Below are 19,793 nucleotides of genomic sequence, written 5' to 3' on the forward strand. Positions count from 1 at the left end.
ACCGTGGAAGCGCTTCAAGAAAAAAGAAACGCTTTTTGTGGACGGATCTGAACCAGGGTCCCCTGCGTTACCAGACCCACGACTGTCCGATGGGACCATTGTTTTAGGGGCGAAGCTCCTAAAGCCATGGGCCTGTCCATCCCTTGTGTCTCGTGGTACGTGACCTCCGCATGCTTTCGGAGATGTCGCAAAGTGGGCCGCGTTGCACGTGCAAGAACCGGCTGCAACCGGCAGCGCAAACTCGGCACCGGGAGCGCGCGCTTGTCTGTGTTCGCCAACGGAGGCGCGAGCGCACGTGCACTGCGAGGGGGAGATCACGCCACGAACGCAGGCAGTCGTTCTCGGAGATCGAACGAGACGCAAGGACCTTTACTCGTTTCCTCTCGTCTTGTTCGGGCACAAGTTCGCCCTAAATAAAAGTTCTTTCGTTACTGTTGTGTCCCATCCTACGTGACAAATTGTGGTGAAGGTGCGGGGTAGTCCTCGATGGCGCGGGGTCTTTCACCAGGTCTGGGCCTGGGAGCATTGACTCCGAAAATAAAAGTTGATTTGTACAATGTACGCACACAGTCTTACGTCTTTCTTAATGATGTAATGGGCGAACTTTCACGGGAGAGTTACGGTTACCGATGATCTCCCCCTCTCGAGCTTCGCCCCACTTATCATCATTCATTCCGTGGATATGGCATGATTTTTTTATTGTGAGAGCTTCATTCCCAAACGCAAAAAGGTTATTTAATTTCGAGATGGGTCACGAACGTGCCAACATTACACAGAGAAATTATGCACTCCTCCGCCTAACAAAGAGGATGCTTAAAGGGGAACCTTTCTTCGTGCGCAACCAAATAGCGAAGAGTTAGAGCCAAAGTCACTTGGATCAAAACTCCAAACTGCATGAGGGTAAGAGTCGAAGCTCATTAGTCGAAGTCCATAGAGTCTGCGAGTCAAAGTCCAAGCTCAGACGAGAACCGAAAAATCCCGTACGGCAAAGCTTCGCGTTCAACAATCGTTGTTGTTGGCTAGGGGTGCATAATTCTTAACAGCAGAGCTGTTTAGGCATTTAGTTTCCGCCTTCAGCGTTACCAAAAAATACGACGAAAAGGAACCGAGCGCACGGACCTTGCATCTCGTGAGGAGTGGCCGGCGTCGTCCTGGCATGCGCATGAGCTTGCTCTACGGGAGGAGGTCGCAACAAATACCAAGAAAAAATACTGAAACAACGTGAGTATGCCCCTCGTGAGTAGAGTAGGGCGTTGGCCAGCTGGACTTTCGAGAACACTCTGCCCAGCGTTCGTGGCGTGATCCGTCGTGTGCTGCTCTCATCGCCAGTCAACGCGCGTTCGTGCCTGAAGGGGGAGAACAGTCGCCGAGTGACCGCTATGTACGGCGAGTTCGCAAGGATGTTTGCCGCAGGTTCAAGCGCGTGGCAACGCTGTCCACTGGGTGTAAAAGCCTGCAGAAAAAACAATCCGGGCCTGGCAATCATGCGGAACTTTCTGCGGCAAGCTCTTAAACAGGAGTGAGGTACAACAGCCTGGGCTCTACAGAAGGCACCCTTTTTGTTGTATAGAAAATTAGGTTTTCTGTTAAATTTTGATAACAAGATTGTTGGATAAATTAAAAGAGATCTCTGCACGTGTTGTTGAGACGCACGTACGTTTCAAGTTTATGGGAGTGCAAAAGAAATACCAGCGGCAGTTGCGCACAACCGTTAAGAAGACAACAGTTTTAATTAGCGCTGCATGAAACTGCCCCGTGATTTGGTCGTACGAGCAGTGTTAGCCAGAGTACCCTTCTTTTTTCATGCTACTTAGTGGAGAGGCAATGTGTCCGGTAAGGACAATTCCTACGTCATTGTGAACAAGCAGAGAAAAACTTACGAATTCAGGTACGCGGATCACCCACTTTAGTTTTGGTATTTGAAAAACATGACAAGCCTTTGATATTTTTACTCCAGCAAAGGTAAGAAAGAAACGGAGAGGCAGATATAAAGTTCGAGGTTGTTTTGTAATATTGAGAAATATTTAGTTGGCTGTGGAGATAACCGCACATTTGTCGGGAAGCGGATTGGTTTATTTGCAGTATTGAATTTTCGTTACGTTTACAAAACTTGTGAACATCAAAAAAAGAAGGCAATTTCAAACCGGGAAAAAATTGAGCATAGTATATTGGTAGTTCAACTTCGAGAGGTAATACATTCAAATCTCGTAGTATTGAAACCACCACCTCTTCCAGCGATTTTTTCTGGCAATAAACATCGCTATTTCTTTAGAACTCAAACAAAAATTTTTATTTTATTCAATTGGGTACTTTTGATCGTCATGTTATCAGAATTTAGCACGTAATTTTAGGTCCTGAAGAAAAAAATTGGCTCCAATGCACGCTGTAAAGGTGGTTCTAATGCAAACCCTTAAACGACACCGCCAACAATTGCCAATGCGACGTAACTTGAATCTGCACACGTGGTTTTGCAAAGAGTGAAACCAGAGATTCTGCCAGCCGTTACCCGGAAGTCGCTGGGGCGGTGTCCCAAACGCAGCAGCAGCGTCGGCAACGGCCGGGCTACACTGGCGGACGCCGCCGCTGTAGCCCGTCCGAGAGTCTGGAGAACCAAAACAGAGAGGACCGCCTTTCGAAGGGTGGGACAGCGGAACCTAGCCATCGTGATGTGCTAGCTTGATGCTACACCACCGCGCGACACAAGCGCAGACATCCAGCATTTGAGATTAGTTATTCCCATGTATACCAATTTAAACTAGTTATTTTAGTAAGTCTGAGAATTGCGAGAAAGCTGAGGGAGCTTTTATAATTGCTCTTTATCAGAAGCCGTTGCTACTTTCGCCCATTGTGGTACCACGGCCGCTGGATGAAAGGCGCACTGACGTGCGGCCTGCCGCGTGTCCCCAAAGCGGCGTGAGTGCGCCTAGAGCCAAATACTGCCACCGCGGCGCCACCGTTCGGGACTGGTAGAGTTCATGTATATCGCGTAGCGCAAGAGTTGCGCGTCTGATTGCCACATGTCGCGGGTTCCAGTTTGACAGGACGGCCCGCTTTTAGTGCTGCGCACAAGACGCCGTATTCAGTCAGTTCTGGTGAAGTGAGCATCGGCGGTTGTGGAAGCGGCGGTTGCAGCGCCTGCCCATCTGAGAAGCAGCTTCTTTCGCGACCATTGGTGTCATCAGAAACTCCCGCAAACAAATAAAAGAATTTACTGCACCGCCAGGAATCGAACTTGGAACTAACAGAGTGAAAAAGCAAGAGCCCGTAGTCTTCCTGATTTAGCTACGAGCCCCCGCGGATACGGGTAAGACAAGTGGTGCACTGACCAAGCACATCTATGGGTTTAACCCCTGCATTCTCGCTAAATGCCAAGCGATAGCGATTAAACGACGCTCACACCAACCCATGGCATCTCACTTCTACTACGCCAATTGGCCTGTGGTTTCCAGTGTTCGCGCAAACAATCTATGTTCCTTGTCGTCCTCCCTCACACATTCAAATACTCCTTGATGGCCAGGCCATCACTCCAAGCCCCAGTATCAAAATCCTAGGCCTACATCTTCACGCCAACACCAAGAGTAACGTATTCTTGCAGTGCCTCAAACACAGCATCAATAAATCATACATATGATCAGGCGAGTTGCCTCCAAGAAGCGAGGCCTGAAGGAATCCGATACCTTTCGATTAGTTGCTTTCGTCCTCTGGAGAATCACTTACATCAACCCCCTGTCTTCTTCTCGCCAAGGAGGACATAAAGATGCTTTCTATAATGATTAGAAAGGCGGTTGAGCAAGCCATTGGTCTTCCCATGAGCGCGCCACAGAGAGGCTTCTTAGCACGGGGATCTACAAATCTGAAAATCTGATAGAGCTTAATCTTTCTATCCAAGCTCCGAATGAGCAGAACTGCGGCGGGTCGCCGTATGTTTCACCAGATTGGCTGGGCAGCACAGAATGTCCCTCCGCTTGATGTACTCCTGGGCTTTTGGCGACAAGAAGTAAATATGCTCCCTTTGCTTAGAAATATGAACCCCTCAGACGACGGGGGTCGCCGACAAGCACGGGCTCAAGCGCTCAACACCACCTTCGGTGCTGAATATGCGGTTGTCTACACTGACGCCTAAAAAAATCGAGGGAAGCTGTACGCCATCATCGTGCACTACCTCCAGCACCAACCTCCTTGCTTGTGCCTCACTCAAGGCCGAAGACATGATGGCAGCAGAAGAGGCCGCTGTCGCCTTGGCTCTCAACCAGGGGTTCATAAGGTAGTCACCAATTCCCAACAAGCCAACCGGAACTACCTGTCGGGTTTGGTGTCCCGACCTTCACTGCGTGTGCTAAAAAACCACTCCCCAAAGGTTCCATTCAGCTCATTTGGACACCCGCTCACGCTTCCATGTAGGGCAAAGAATACGCCCACTAAGTCTGCACTTTCACCCCCCGTGCTATGGAGCTGCACGAGGACAGTCACCCGCTTGCCTCGTTCAGAGACATAACCCAGAATTAGCGCCTCCTGAGGCACACCCCACCTTCGCCTTACCCTGACCTTTCCATAGAACAACAAATTACTCTACGGCTCAAACAATCCGGCTCCTTCCCACACCGGACGCGTCGTCACTTAATGCAGCCGAATCGCTACGACGCTGAATCTAAATTTTGCTCATAAGTAGGAACACTCTGCCACATAATCGGTGTGTGCGACTTTAGCCCTGAGCACCCTCCTCTCCCTCTGTCAACTACCTAACAAGAGCAATGGGAGATGCTGCTGTCCAGCCCCTCTCAGCCTACTAAGCTTCAGCTGGTGGACCGGGTACAGGCAGCGCGGCTACAGTGAAGAAGCAACCACTCCCCTGGGCCGCACTGTGGGCCGTTCAGGAATCTGAATATAAGTATTTCCTCCACCTCATCCTTCTCCTCCAGCTCCTTCCCTGTCTCGGTCACCGAGCTCATCGCCTCCGTCCGCGACGGCAGAGGCGGAGAAGTGAGATCGTCTTACACCGGGTTTGAGCTTTAATTTTATAAAAACGTTTCCACTCATGTGCTACACCAATATAACTCAACCAACCACCGTTAATGCATCCTGCATTTATTTAACCGGAGGAACAATATCTCTTTGAAGTAATAGAGGGTGTGGTTAAGTACATTTCATATCTCTCTGGTTTCACGTTTTGTACAGCGACGTAAGGAAATTCATGTGATGCTGCATGGGTAATTTTTATGGGTGCCGTTTACAGCTTTGCTATCCAACCGCATTCACAGAGGGGATTGGCGCCATTTTTTTTCCGGCCGCTCCTCGCCACTCCTCCTCGGCGCTGCCGGGCGGCCTACATGCGCGATGGGTAGCTTTCCCGCACGACCTGGATCTCAAGATGGCGGATAGACGCGCCACTCTGCACCCCTAGGGGAGCTATATACACAGAATTCTAGGGACTGGTTGCGGCGAGCGCGGCCCGCGAGACGCCGACTTTAGGGGAGCCTATTTCGAAGAGTGGGTTTATCATCGGCGTTCCACGCTCTGCATGAGGCATTTACCAGCAATAATTTTACGCCTGTTAAAAGACAAACACGATTAACGGCTGCCGAGTTTCATTTGGTCAGCACGGAAATTAAATTTCGTTCGCAGCAGCAACATTACGCGTTGGTAGTGTGCCTTCTGTCGCGCATTGCTATGTCATTGTGTCTCACATCACCCGGCATACTCTTTACGTTTTGTCTGCGAGCTGCGACTGCAGAGGATATATTTAAATTCCGGACAAAGAGAAATATTGTTTTTGTGACGGCGCTTGTTATTTATGAGATCCAACACTTCTTAAAGATATAACCAATTATCATGTAGGTTTTTCCTCGTGCACTATATAAAACATCACAATTCGTATTAATTTCATGGCACATATGACTTGATTACACGTTGTTTAGTTATGAAGTAATACTACTATTATAGCTATGTCAGCCCTTTTTTTATTTTGGCGATATATATATACAGTTGAATGAAAAGCGATTTCAGTTTCTATCTAATATTTAATCTTGTTCTCTGCAGCCTCGAAAAAAAATTAAGGACAGCAGATGTGATGTCTGGGTCGACAAAAAATTTAAAAAAATATTTGCCGAGCTTCGGCATGCTAATTTTTTGCCCGGACCCAAAAGAAAAAAGCGAAATTGTACGGAAATTCTAAAAATTGCCTAATAATCCGTAAGCATTCAAACACCGCTTTTCCATTTCACTTTTTTTTTCTTTCTTATTTTACACCAACAATCTACATCTAGAATATCAGAATTATTAAATGTTCTAACTGCGTGAAGTACGCATTTTTTGTGCAGATACAAGGCATTACACTTCTTGCATTACGGAGAGACTATGCCATGGGTACTCAAAAAAGAAATCTGACGTATTAATAACGTATGTGATAATTTCCCTACGCTACGAAAATAAATTCGAATTGAAGCGCAGTATGTTCGCAGAGCAAAACTACCATCGTCTTTAGAGCGCGCTAATTTCAGCACACACTGGTGCTGCTCCAGGAGCCCGGCCGTTAGCTTCAGGGATGGGTTAAAATCGGCGATGAAATAACGGAGGAAATGTACCTAGCGCGAGTTCTCATCGCAAAGTTTAAAAATGCTTACAAGCTAGTAGAGTGGACCGTACGCGCTGTATCTTGAACACCGCACGGTGTATTTATTTTTCTTTCTATACAACCTCTGTAACCTAGTTTCCACTAGCGTGTTTAAAGGCATTGTCGTGCCTGCGAAAATGAAACAACCCAAATCTCTATGTGCGGCAAGATATGATCGAGCCAGTATAAGAGTATCAAAAGACACAAAATGCCTAGTCTTTTCAAATCCTTTTTCAACCATCCTATCGCGTGTCACCGTTTTATGATAGCGCATTTATGAGGTGCGCGTTCTGCCCGCCAAAAATGTTTTTTTTTTTGCAATAGAAGTGTCTTCAAGGCAAGCTTTAATCCGTCGCCGGCAAATATATGTCGCTCTGCCGTTTGTGGACAACGCGTTTTCCGTGAAAAGGTGACACTTTCGAAATTTCGGAAGAATGAAGTCCCGCAAAATACCGGCCGCTTTAAGCAACTTACGGCTTTAAACTGTGCAACGCGGTTTACGTGCTGTGTGTGACGTGTTTTCAGACAATTAAAGCTAACCGGTGGTTATTATCATTTTGCGGGATATTATCTTTTTTTTAACGATGTTGTCGAATATGAAGCACCTTTTTAGATTTATTAGATTGAAAATTTATTGCCTATATCTTACTCAAGAAATATTTTAACTTCTGGCCACTTCAGTCACGGCCGGGCAGCTGAATCGAGCGACAGACTTGCAGACATACATACATACGGGCAGACAGTTTTCACGGTTGAGTAGCCCAGGAAGGGCAACATCTTTAAAACCCGTGCGCTGGCTGTGTCTCTCAGTCGGCGCAAGCGCTCGCCTACGGGGACCGCCCAGCTCCGCCCTAAACCAGTCCTAGAACGCTAGCGCCACGAGGGAGTTTAGCGGCGGCAAACGTAAACACCGCCTCTCATACCCTCGCCCGTTGAATTCCGGGCGACGCGGAAGGCCGCACCTTGCGTGCGCTCTCATCCAGCGGCCATGGTAGTACCTCTTAAAACACAACCTAATTGGTATTGACCAATTTATAAAATGGTGTCGCATTCGTGGCAAGCAGTGCGTAAAAGGTAGCATTTCTCAAGCGGCCACATGTCTTTATGTGGTTTACAGATTTTCTTTTTCCGCCCTGCAAACCAATCATTAACGTATCTGTGTCGTACTACCAGTGACTTCCGTTGGGTGCAGGTTACCCGGGAGGTGGTGTCGAACAAGTTAATCAAGCCGTGCGAAGGAAGCGCTTATTAGACGCAAAGTTTTACCGAAACAGACACAAAACAACCGTCGCTAAAGCAGACGACAAAGCCGTACAGCGACGCCGCCGGCGCCGTTGGCGAGCAGGCACCCCCGACGGGGAAACGCTGCGTAAATTTACGCTGCGTAAAAAACGCTGAGTACATTTGCCTAGTTCATGTGAAGTAACAATTGGGTACTTCTTTGTGTTAACAAGACCGATATTGAATTGACACAAATTGACAGAAATTAACGATATTGAATTAACAGAAAGCAGAGTCCTACAACCCTGTTCTGGTCACAAAATTTTTACGCTACTCTATGGAAGAGCGTGATATTCTGTCAAGAACGGCCCATAAGTGGAAGAGTCTCTCTTAAGAAGGCTGTCGCTGCCGGTGGGCCTACCGCAGCGGCGCCAGCGTCGGCAGCCCGGAGGCACTGTGCTAAGGCTGCCGGTAGCTTTTCCTCCAACGAAGATATTACTGTCACTGTCACGCGACGTTCATGTGCCAGTGCACGTGTACAAGTTTGACGACATGGAAAGTGGGATCAACAATGCATAACACCTGATCTGTGACGGGCTGCCGCTACGGATCCGGATACAGAAGCCCAAACGATAATGTGTCGCTCGTCTGCTTTCCCACTGCACTCTAAGAAATGTGGGGAGTAGTTGAAGAATCAAACAGCGTTCCTATTCCTGCCAGGGTCGTTTGACACTGTCCGCGCCACGCGTGGCGTTAGATGGCGTGTTCACTCTACTAGGAAACCAGAATAAAACTGCTGGCGAACTCTCCCCACTCTTGATGGAGCTAAGCGGCGGTTGTACCCCTTTCGCGGGAGAGAATAGAACAGCGTACCGACTCTGTCTCGCATCCATGGAGTTCGTATATCCTCCGCGAGAGAGAATAAAACAGTATATCGACTCTATCAACTTCAGCTGCACGCTTTCAGGTGTGCAAAAAGGCAGACACCTCTATGGCGGACGCAAACTCTTTGAAATCGTATGAAAAAGTAGTTACCTAAACAGCCACAGCCACACTGGAGATTTTCATATATTTTGCATCCTCTCGCCAACTCTCTGCCTTTCCAATTGTTTACCGATTTCTCTTCCAGCGAAAGCAACATGTAATAGTACACGCACCCATTTCAGCCGGCTTAATTTGCAGGGAGCTCCACGTTTTTATTTCTCTTCGTTTCCGATCGGAACCCTTCAAGTATTTTGGTTTTGAGGAGGCCGAAACACCCAAATAAAACTTGATGATAATTAGTTCCAAACTATTCCCAACTTGGGAATAGTTTGGTTGGTACGTGAGCCATGCGCAATCTATAATTCAATCCCTAGCTTTCGTTTGTACTCACGATCGTCCAACGCTGCAAACCTAGAGTTAATATTTGCAGTGAGTGTATCTAAAAAACATGTTTAGACAACGGGCTGCTATTGCGACACGCTTGCGACACGCTTAAGACACGCTTAAGGAGTCGTGGGCGGGGCAAAATCCACATTGATGTTGCTCATATAGTACAAGAAACTTCATGCACAAACAATTCTTAGATGATTTATTGGTTTTAAAGTTGAATAAACCCCTCATCTTTATTCTTCGCAGATTGAGTCTTTGCCTGAAGCACGTGCCTTGCTTCTACTCTGAAATACCGCAATACAGGGTTGTTCAAACGCCCCTCCCACACCATTGCAATCGTGCTTGTAGTTCTAACCGCATCTGCATTTGTCAGCTCGCTGCGGCGGCGCTATTGACTCTCCATAACTCTGTTTGTTATGTCCCAGTATTTTCATTATCTCGCGGTAATTCCTAACCCATGCATGCACTTTGGCGCCTACATGATGCTGCACTGGTTGTTCCACTGCAAGGTAGAAGTGCATGAAATGTATTTTGTTAGAATTCTGGTTCATATAATAGACTTCTTTTTCCGAATATAAGTAACGCATATGTGTGTATTATATTTGCTTCACAGAGCCTTCCTCTTACCAACGCGCAAGGCGTGTAGCCAACAATAAGGTTGAAAACTTGCTCGTTGGTACTTCTCAAAAGTACGAAGTCCCTGGCATATATAGTTGGGTTTTGTTGGTGCTCATACAAATCTCCAGAAACAATTTCAGAATTAGCTCTTACAAAACGGGTAAAAGGGCAAACGGAAACATTGATGTTACTCTGCTCACATACCGAAAATGCTATTGCGTGCTACCAGCGCCCATTCCGAAGTAGTGATTTTCGAGCGTTGACACTAAATACATTCTAGTAATGGCGTAGAAATGCATTTTGGCTGTATATAATATTATAGCCATTTGATAGAAAAATTCGGCCTGTTGTGTGCTTGCTTCGGTGCAAAAGTCATAAAAAAAGGCACTGTTTATCCCGCCGTGCCACGTGATGATCTGCCCTCTCTCCCACTTTCGCCCCTCACGTTCTTCCTCCTTCCCTCTCCACTCATAAGATGGCTACAAAAACGTTAATTTGACTGAAATATTATTCCTTACGGTCGCATGGATCGAGCGCCATCATATGGAGCAGTGCACTTCTTTTTGTTGGCTTTTCGAACACCTTCTTTTTTGCTAACAAAAAAACAATTCAACTCGTATTCCTAATGAATGAGCGTGTTACTTTTCTGAGTTAGAGGCAAAAAAATGCCATCCGCTTTTGAACTGCCCCAAAGCGAAAATGTGAAACTTCTTTGGACAGCGATTTCAACTCGTGCGTTGCACACAATCTAGTTCACAGCGGCCCTGCCCAACGGGTGCGAGTATAAAACGGCAGTTGTAGTAATTTTCCAACATCTCTTTGTGATTTATATACCCCCTTTTATGAGGTTTAAAGCGCCGAGGCCATCTATACTGCTGCGGAGTAATTTGGACCATCTGGGGATCTTTAGTGTCCGCCCAACTCTCGAACACACTGAGTTTTCCCCTACTCACCATCACCAGAAAAGATGGCTGCCGTGACCGGGAATTCAACCCGGGTCCTTGGGCCTTGCAGCAATGCGCCTTAGGAACTGAAGCATACGGGTGATTGATTATACACCTTAAGTTGCTTGAGCGTATAACACAGTTGTGTTGAAAACAAACATAGGACTTTTTTCCGCCGCAGCTTCGCGAAATGGCTGTGATGGTTTAGAATCTACGACATAATATTCGCTACACTACTGTGACTAATGGTTCTCTGATTCCTAATCAGTTAAACCTTCCCATTTGTATGATCGCTTGAGCATAGCAACGTTATTGAATTTGTTTCAGGGGACTTTCAATAAAACACGATCTCCAGCCGTATTATGCGGGAGCGAGAGGAGACTTCTCTTGTGGCAAAACTGCCTCATAACCGTAAGCCGCCCGCAGGAGCCCATTTACGGACAAAAGGTGGGAAGCTCTGTGTACAAGGAAATGCTGAATTACCAGATAATTATAACTGAAGAATAAATCTATATGTTATGGCAATTGAATTATTAACACAAAGAGCATTGCTGGATGATATGTGCCAGTTCCACTGCGACTTTCAGAAGAGGTTTGGGCAACGGTTTCATGTTATTTGTTATTGAAGTGTGTCTGATATTTATCCACGGCAGCTGCAGCAATTTTATTGTCCATCTAGATCTGAAAATGGTGTTCTTCACTTTGTATGACCGACGGACGGTCGATGCTGAGGTCGAAGGAGCCGACAGTTTCCCTTTCCTGATACCTACAGCGTTATTTTGCACTTCACATTTCTCCGCGGTATGTATAAATGACCACATTGGCAGTTACAGCTGCGCACTGTTAGCCATGTCCCATAGGGCAGAGACCCAAACTAAGCGAGCATTTCTGTTCGCGTACCTCCTCCTAGCTGGAAACTCATGGGTTTTTTCACAAAAAAACAACCCGTCTCACAAAGGGGCCTAACGCCAGACTTCCCCAAGCGCAGTCGAAAAAGACGAGAAATATTTCTGTAGTTTGTCGTATTTTCGCGTATGGTAGTGTCGTCTAGTCGTATTCGTGTCCTGTCGTGCTTCTGGTGTTTTGTTGTGTGTCATATTCCTGTCCTGATTGTGATGTTCAGTCGTGCGAAATTCCTATCTTGTGATCCTGATGTTCCATCAGCACTTGCACAAGCTTTGAATGTTACTGCCCATGTGAAGAGTAGCGTAAATGGCAGTTCTGTTGTGACTACAGAACTGTTTGTCGTTGAGAAAATCGACCTTGTCGTTACGACGGAAATGTGTGTCATTGCAACAGAATTTCTGTTGTCCCAACAAAATTCTTGTTAGGTTTTTGCGGTATCCATGCTGTGGTTTCGGACTGGGAGGGCCATGCATGAAATATTGCGTATTGAGCTGGTTGTTGTCCACAAAAACGATACTAGTTGTGACGGTGTGCACAAATATTGTTGTGGCTTTTCAATTGCGGCATGACAGTGCAACTTAAGAAGACACGCGAATAAAAATTCAAAGAAGATGAGCGCTGACTTTCCATCTACCTTTGTATGACCAAGCTCCGGCTCAGGTAAGAAGTGCTTTCTCAGGTAAGAAGTGCTTTTTGCGGCAGCCTGCTCCTAGTGAGTCTTTTTCCCATCTCCCTACCGACTAGAACGCACGCTCTGTGAGCAGGTTTCATACCAGCAATTACTGTCTTTGAGCAGAATCGAGGCACTCTCCGCTGGTTCACGAAGGAAACTGGTTGAAACATCCGTCTAAAACAAGAATCGTTCCTTACGACTACTGTAGTAGCCGACACCTCTCCGTCCATTACAGCTTAACAGCCGGCAAAAACCACAAAGAGAGGATTCTCGCAGGGTTGGATCTCGCCCACTTCATTCGCTTGAGGAAAACCTAGTTGGAGCACACTGCTTGTTTGCGTACTATGTTCAAGTCGGTGTTCTTCCGAATCGGTAGTTCGGGATAATTTGAAAGGGAGACAATTTCGGCACCAAATTCCAACAGTAGTTAGCTTGACAGTTGGATTGTACCGGCTTTGCTCGAAGGAGAAGCACTAGCATAGGCTTTGGAACAGAAAACAATAAGCAAAGCTGCATTGTTGCTTAGTGTTGGCTTGAACTGGTTGCCACTGGGCTACGTGCTTGAATTTAATACTCACGTGCATAAAGTTCTTATATTTGCTGCCAACTTGATATAGCTCTCCTGGAGACTTGGTATCTTTTAAATTTATTTCTTTATACTACATATGGTACAGCACCGCTTCTAGCTGGCGTAGCCACACGCAATGGCGGGTAACATTTCAGGTTCAATAACTGCGGGAGCACCTTTTTCTTCGACAAGCCAAGATTTGCTGTAAGGAAATGTGTGAGTCCGTAAGACAACTTCAATTATATTTTTGTAGTGAAGCCTTTTACTAGAAATAAGAAAATTTACCAAACACGTCTTGTGTGAGAACTGACCTTTCTCAAAATGAAGTGGAATTATTGTCGCCGCTTAAGCATTGTTGGTTGAGCTCTTCAAGTATTTCGAATATAAAAGTATTTCTTAACGGTCAGCATTAAATTTCAGTCTTAAACGTTGGTTTTTCTATCTGGTCATCCAGGAAACACTGTAGCCATAGTCTGAATACCATTCCATAAAATCTCACCAGGCTATACAAACATCGATCAGTGAGGTTTTTCAACATTAGTACCATATCAGAAAGCTCTCGGCATTTTTGCATTTAAGTAGGGATATAAACTTTTCTTCATCTAAGGTGAAAGCAAATCCATACCTATAGACGTATTGGTGTACTCAAAGTGGATTGTGGATGAAAACACATCATTGTATAGTGTATAGATCGCGAAGGCTCAAAAGTTACAGGCGTTACGGCAAACGTCAACACAAATAGGAATCTTATTCTAGAATCTGCTGGATTCCTATGCGATTATATTGGCAGAACTTTACACAAACCTGTAGAAATCCTTGATGTCGATAGGTTGTTGCCTTGGTTTGTAACAAATTACACCAAATGTATTGCAAATACCATGGCATTACAAGGAACCTGTAGAATTACGTCAGTTTTTACGTCGATAGAAGCTATATGATTCATCAGAAGATCCAAGAGCAATAAATCGTTATTGTTGAAATATTACCACCTGCGTTCCGTGACGCTACATAGCCCCTGCAGCTTGAGTGTATAATTTTGCATGATTTCACGGAAAATCTCGCAGTGTGCCCCCTTTAGGGATTATGGAAATCTCGCATATATGCGGGAATTGTGTACAGTATGCAATATCACAAGTTTGGTTTTCTGTCGCTTTTTTATTTTACGCTCTCTACGGAAACTTATTTTCCTATATATTATTCTTTATGGTAATTTGGGTAGCTGTACAATTTGTGGTGATGCACATTGAGGCATTGAAAGGATATCGCAAACATTTTAAGCACAGTGGCAATATTTAGCGCCAGAAAAGGAATAACAGGTTCGTGCCAAATATGAAACCATTATGCACGCGAGTTTTATATATAAGCAATGAGTTGAGAAACGGCCTATCAGGACAACAGCTGGAAACGCCGGAGCCTTGCGTGTTGTTTCTTGTTGTTCCCAAAGCCATACTAGTAGAAGTATTTCGGATAACGTCGGTACGTTCTAACTGCTAAGCTCTTTACGGTTGGCATTTCGCGGTGACGTTGTCGTCGCCCAAATACTTAAGAGACTAGTTTAACGATTCAGGCATAATGATTCAGGCACAATTCAGGCAGTGCACGAAGAAGCAGTGTGCTCCACCCTCGTAGCCATTCTCGGGCATCATTCATGCTCCTAATAAAACGATTTTTATAGAAAAGGCTGTTCACGGAGGTTAAAAACTTTCAGAAAGTAGCGATGTTGCATAGTGACGTTCGCCTCAATGTAGACAAAGCATTCCATTCATAGTTTTGCCTCGATGAAAACAATGCAGCCTGTAATAAAAATTTATCTAACACCAACAACAATGCGAAATTCACAACTAAACTAAGCAACCTGACAGAACTGGAACTGTTTTTATTAAACTTTCTAAAGAAAAGACCTGGCAGTCGTTCAGCCTTCCATATCAAAACATTGCGTTGTCCTGAACAATTTTCTGGGCTGGAAAAGCACCCAGTGTCGAAACATGCTTGCTTCTCACCCTTAAGGTTGATACTGGCGTCTCAATGATGAGAAACGACGTCTGCGACGGGAACTTATAAGTAAGGTTTCGAAGAGTTCCAACCTATTTTGTGATATTGTCGTATATAAGGATACACTAGGAAGCGTGGTTGCTAGAATTACGGCCCCGCCTCAGGGCGTGCCGCAAATTTTTTTTTCTGGTATTAGGCATGCATTTGTCGGTAATGCGATATTGAAATATTTCAGGGGCCTTACAATTGTTTTCTTTAACCGTCCCCGGTACTTTCCTTGGAATTCTAGGCAAAAATGTTAGCATGATATTTTCTGGCGATTCACTACAATTAGCGTCACAGCACCCAACAATTTGGCCGAGCTGGCTTCTTATTGCTAAACCGCCAACATGGTCGCCTACCAACTATTTTGGAAATTGTATCACAAAGAGTTCACGTGGCGACTTTTTCACTCCCCCACTGTAATTGTTGGACGACTCGATCTTTCTTTGAAAGTTAAGCACGGAAAATCTCATTCGTTATTGTTTGCACACTCATTCATTCCACCCAGCTTTATAAGATGGAAATACCTAGCACAGCTCAAGGCAACCTAATCTGAAATAACAAATTTCAGGACCTTATAAAATAAATCGACCTAATTTTTTAGCTTCTATAGTATTGTGCTTCTTTTTCCACTGCTTTTTATTATCACTGAGAGCACTGCTTTAGGCTTCAGAGGTTATCAGAAATGGCCAACATGATAAAAACGCTCTAGATACAACAGAACTCCCGATATTAACTTTGCTTCGTCGAAGGTAAAAGGAAGAATGTACCATTCATATAATAATGTACTGCGAATTGTTTCTTGATAAAACACGGTATTGTACTGCCCGCCAAAGCACACAAACCTAAATGCACTGGAAAGGGTTTCACAAAAAGCATTGTATTTCTGTATCGTCCTAAGCTACAACAATGGGTATTTATGAGGCCTTTTAGATAAACCCGGTGCGCTCTTTATGTAAGCGCGAACTACCACTGGCGCCTTTTTCCGGCGAGGCTGCAATCTTTCTAATCTTTCTAATCTTTCCGTACTAAGTGCCTCGATTCCGGCCGTAAACCTTGTCTCAAGGGTGAGCCTGAAGACAAGGGTGAGCCTGAAGACCCTACTCTTGGGTGTTTTTGCTTTCATGAGAACTTTGAGGCTATTCCCTCCTCCTTTTTCGCTTTCCATTAAAAGTCTTTCGTACATTACTTAATTACTTAATAATTTAATCACTTATTTAGGTAATTAAATATTTATTCGCTCGTTCGTTCGTTCGTTCATTCATTAATTTATTCATACATTCATTTATTCATTCATACCTTCATACATCCATTCATTCATTCATTCAATCACACGTCAATCACCATTCGTTGAAGCGTTTTAGACAACAATGTCTGTTTATAATAGCTACACCTTTGAGACAAATGCGCTGTTGCACAAGAGGATGCCCGCTGTTTTGTTTTCGGCAGATCTTTCGATGGACGCATTTGCTGCATAAAAAGGAACGGAGTTTTCAAGCACTAAATAACCTTAGAAAAAGAATGGTGCTCAAGCCTACTAAAATATACAAGCTGACAAATATCCGGGATTTTGTATCAGTTGCTTATAGAGTGAAGATATGATTATCATTCTCCTTGAGATGTGTAGGAATAGCGTTGGCGAGGAGTGGTCTGAGATTTTGTGGACGCGTCCAAAGATGCATGCGTACTGTTTGGTTCCCATGTCTCAATGCGCGCCCTCAACGCCAAAGGACATATACTACGTGCATTCAAAACGAACCTTGTATTGCAGTGGTCGACCTTGTTGGATGAAAGACGTGCATGGCGCAGTGCCAATTCAAATATCACGATACGGCAGCCACCCCGTGGATTGTTGTGTCCCTTCGATATGGTCGACTGTGTGGCGCTCCGCACGCGTGGTGTGCCGTTACTGAGAAATCGAATGTTTCAGAAGCAGAGCGTGTTCTTGCTTAAGTAAACAGCGAATTGGAAAACAGGCAACAGAGAATGTTAGATTCTCGCATAAATTTGAGTACCCCCAACAGCACAAGTTTGCCGGTGATCTGTTGAAAACCGCTTTAGAAAAGCCGAGTGCAGCCGGCGTTTTGCCATGGCGTAAGTTAAAGGCTCTGCCGACCGTTGCTGGAATTGTATGCATGTATGTATGTATGTATGTATGTATGTATGTATGTATGTATGTATGTATGTATGTATGTATGTATGTATGGATGTATGTATGTATGTATGTATGTATGTATGTATGTATGTATGTATGTATGTATGTATGTATGTATGTATGTATGAATTCAAAGCTCTGAATTGCTGTGTTTAGTTCTGGTCTCTGGTCAGATATTTTGTTGTTTAAAAGTGCATATATTAGTCACTCGCATCGCGCTACCTTTGATAAAACAATCAAACCCGCTCATAACGAACTCGAAAGTGCCGCAAAAACTGGTCCTTATATCAGTAGTTCGTTGTATATGGACTCGCCCTTTAAAACGCGCGCAAATTAGCGTACATGTCGAACAACCACTTCGGTGACATGACTTTCGCTTCATAAAGGGACGCCCACTGCTTGCATACTCAACGAACGAAACTGTGTTTGTGTCGAACCTGCCCACTCGATCTCAATGCCCGCGAAGACATTATCTGGTACGTCTTCAAAACCTCCACTCGCCGCAGCGGCTTCCGTAGTCATCAGCCACGACAGGCTGATCCTTCCGGTGGCGGCGTCGCTTCGGCCGGAGAATAGCAAAGTTGGAAAGTTTGAACGCCATCATGGTTTGTTATCAGCAAATGTGAAAACGAAGTATCTCGTGAACCGGGATCTCTAGATTGTAGCTAAGTAACCACTGGCGCTTTTTGCAGCGTGCGAGGCCGGTGTCACGTCGGCTGGGACGCCGTGCAGGTCGACACCGGTGATAGCAACGCTTGAGCGGCAGTTTATACGGATTGCCGCATAAGGTTCATTTGGCTTTCTTGAATATGCTTCAGTTTCTAAATTGTTCACACTTAATTACGTTGACGACGGCGTACAAATTAGGGCTGCTAATTACCGCCAGTTCACCGCAGGGCTTCATGCTCACACATTTTTTTTCCTCACTGCCTGTCTGCCTCTGGAGCAATACCTGGAAAGTGAGTGACATGGGCTGTACGGTGCTCGCCAATCTGGGATATCTTCCTCACAATTAAATGGAAGCTGTGAATGTACCAGCACGCGGTCTCTCTCGTGTTTTAGGGAGTGTTTAGATTTTTTTTTGTTTTCTTTGCACCATATTTTTACCGTGACCATGTCTGAAGTGTTCGTTATAAAAATAGGACGTTTAGAAACGTTTTTGGTATGTATGAACGCAGTTTCAAGGGGTAGTATAGGAAAGCCGTACCTGCAACGAAATATGGTCATTATAACCGATATATCATTATATCTTGGATCATTATAACTAGGTTCGAGAGTATCGGAAAGGTAATTATGCAATACTGTGCAATACAATGGAACCCAAAGCAACTTATGGTATACGCCGTCCTTGTATTTTTCTGTATGGTATTATTTCTAATAAAGGATAATTACGCATAACACATAATTAAGGTACAATGCTCGAGGGTGTGGCTGGATACCGTGGCAGAAAACCCGTAATTTCGCGACCACAACAAGAAGCTTTTGTGCATGAGATCGTCTATAAACTCGTGTGCCTCCACCGGTTCTCTAGCTCCTGGCGTCGATATTTTTTCAGGAAAAGCCAAGCGTCGGACCTGCTTTGGCGGAACTTGGTGCCATTACAAAAATAAGTCTTGTACTGCGGTATACATAAAATTAGCTGAATAAAGCGAAGTTGCGCGTTTGCAACCCTCTTCCTTAGGAAGATAGGAAATGAGAGGTGTTGAGTGCTTGAGGACATCCAATCAGCCATTATATTGAAAGGGAATGAGTGCCGCAGGCTGTTGTGTTTTTTAATAGTCCTCTGTTCCAACCACGTTTATGATGTTACCAATTTCAAGATATTTTCTTGACTTCTTTCCTTTTTTTATTGCCGTCAGTGGCTTCTAGCCTTACAGTAGGGAGAATAAGCAACATATAAATACCCCTACTAGTTACATTGAGAAAAAAGACAAAATCTTTCAACAGGCTGAGAGGCAATTCAGAGATAGGATCACTCACACAACGAGAGGAACGAGTAAAACGAAAAAAATATGTGCAATGCTCGTCAAATTACTCAACTGGTGCCTATCAGCCTTATCTGTCTTATCAACTGGCACTTAACAGCTTAAACCTGTAAGGAATATGCGTGAGCTTCAAATGCTTTACAAAAAAATGATACGCCGTTTACCAGGCTTCTGCCGGACATACAAGACTACAAACAACAAGAAGACAAAAAGAAAAGAAATATAAAAGTATCCTCTAATGGCAAGCTGCCACCTTGCTAAATTTCTGGCTGCTGCCATTGTTTCCGTTCATGCATTTGTACGCGCTCTGGGAATATTAAAGAATTACTGTTATTTGAATCCTGTATGCAATATTGTTCGTCTCTGTTTTTGGCAATATCAATGTATTGTGCTATTTAATTGCAGCTTTTTTCGAAAACATCTTAAGTCCCTGCTCAAAAAATCTTTCTTTGAGTAATTTTGTTGCAGTTTAATAAACTTTCTGATACATTTCTTACAATGTATCCAAAGAAACCAAACTAGCAACAGTACAACTGGCATACAATGAGGACGTCATCGCTTGAGCTACAACACACGGTGCCTTATTCGCCATGGAGTATCGAGGCAAAGTGCTTGCATAAAACTTATGACTTAAACATTCTCTCCGTTAGATTCGAGGCATCACTGGGCAGAAGGAGTCGTTTTTGTTGCTTGCTTCGAACATAA

The sequence above is a fragment of the Haemaphysalis longicornis genome, unplaced genomic scaffold (assembly GCF_048455015.1).
Source record: "Haemaphysalis longicornis isolate Haplotype H1 unplaced genomic scaffold, Haemaphysalis longicornis Haplotype H1 scaffold_7, whole genome shotgun sequence".
Lineage (NCBI taxonomy): Eukaryota > Metazoa > Arthropoda > Arachnida > Ixodida > Ixodidae > Haemaphysalis > Haemaphysalis longicornis.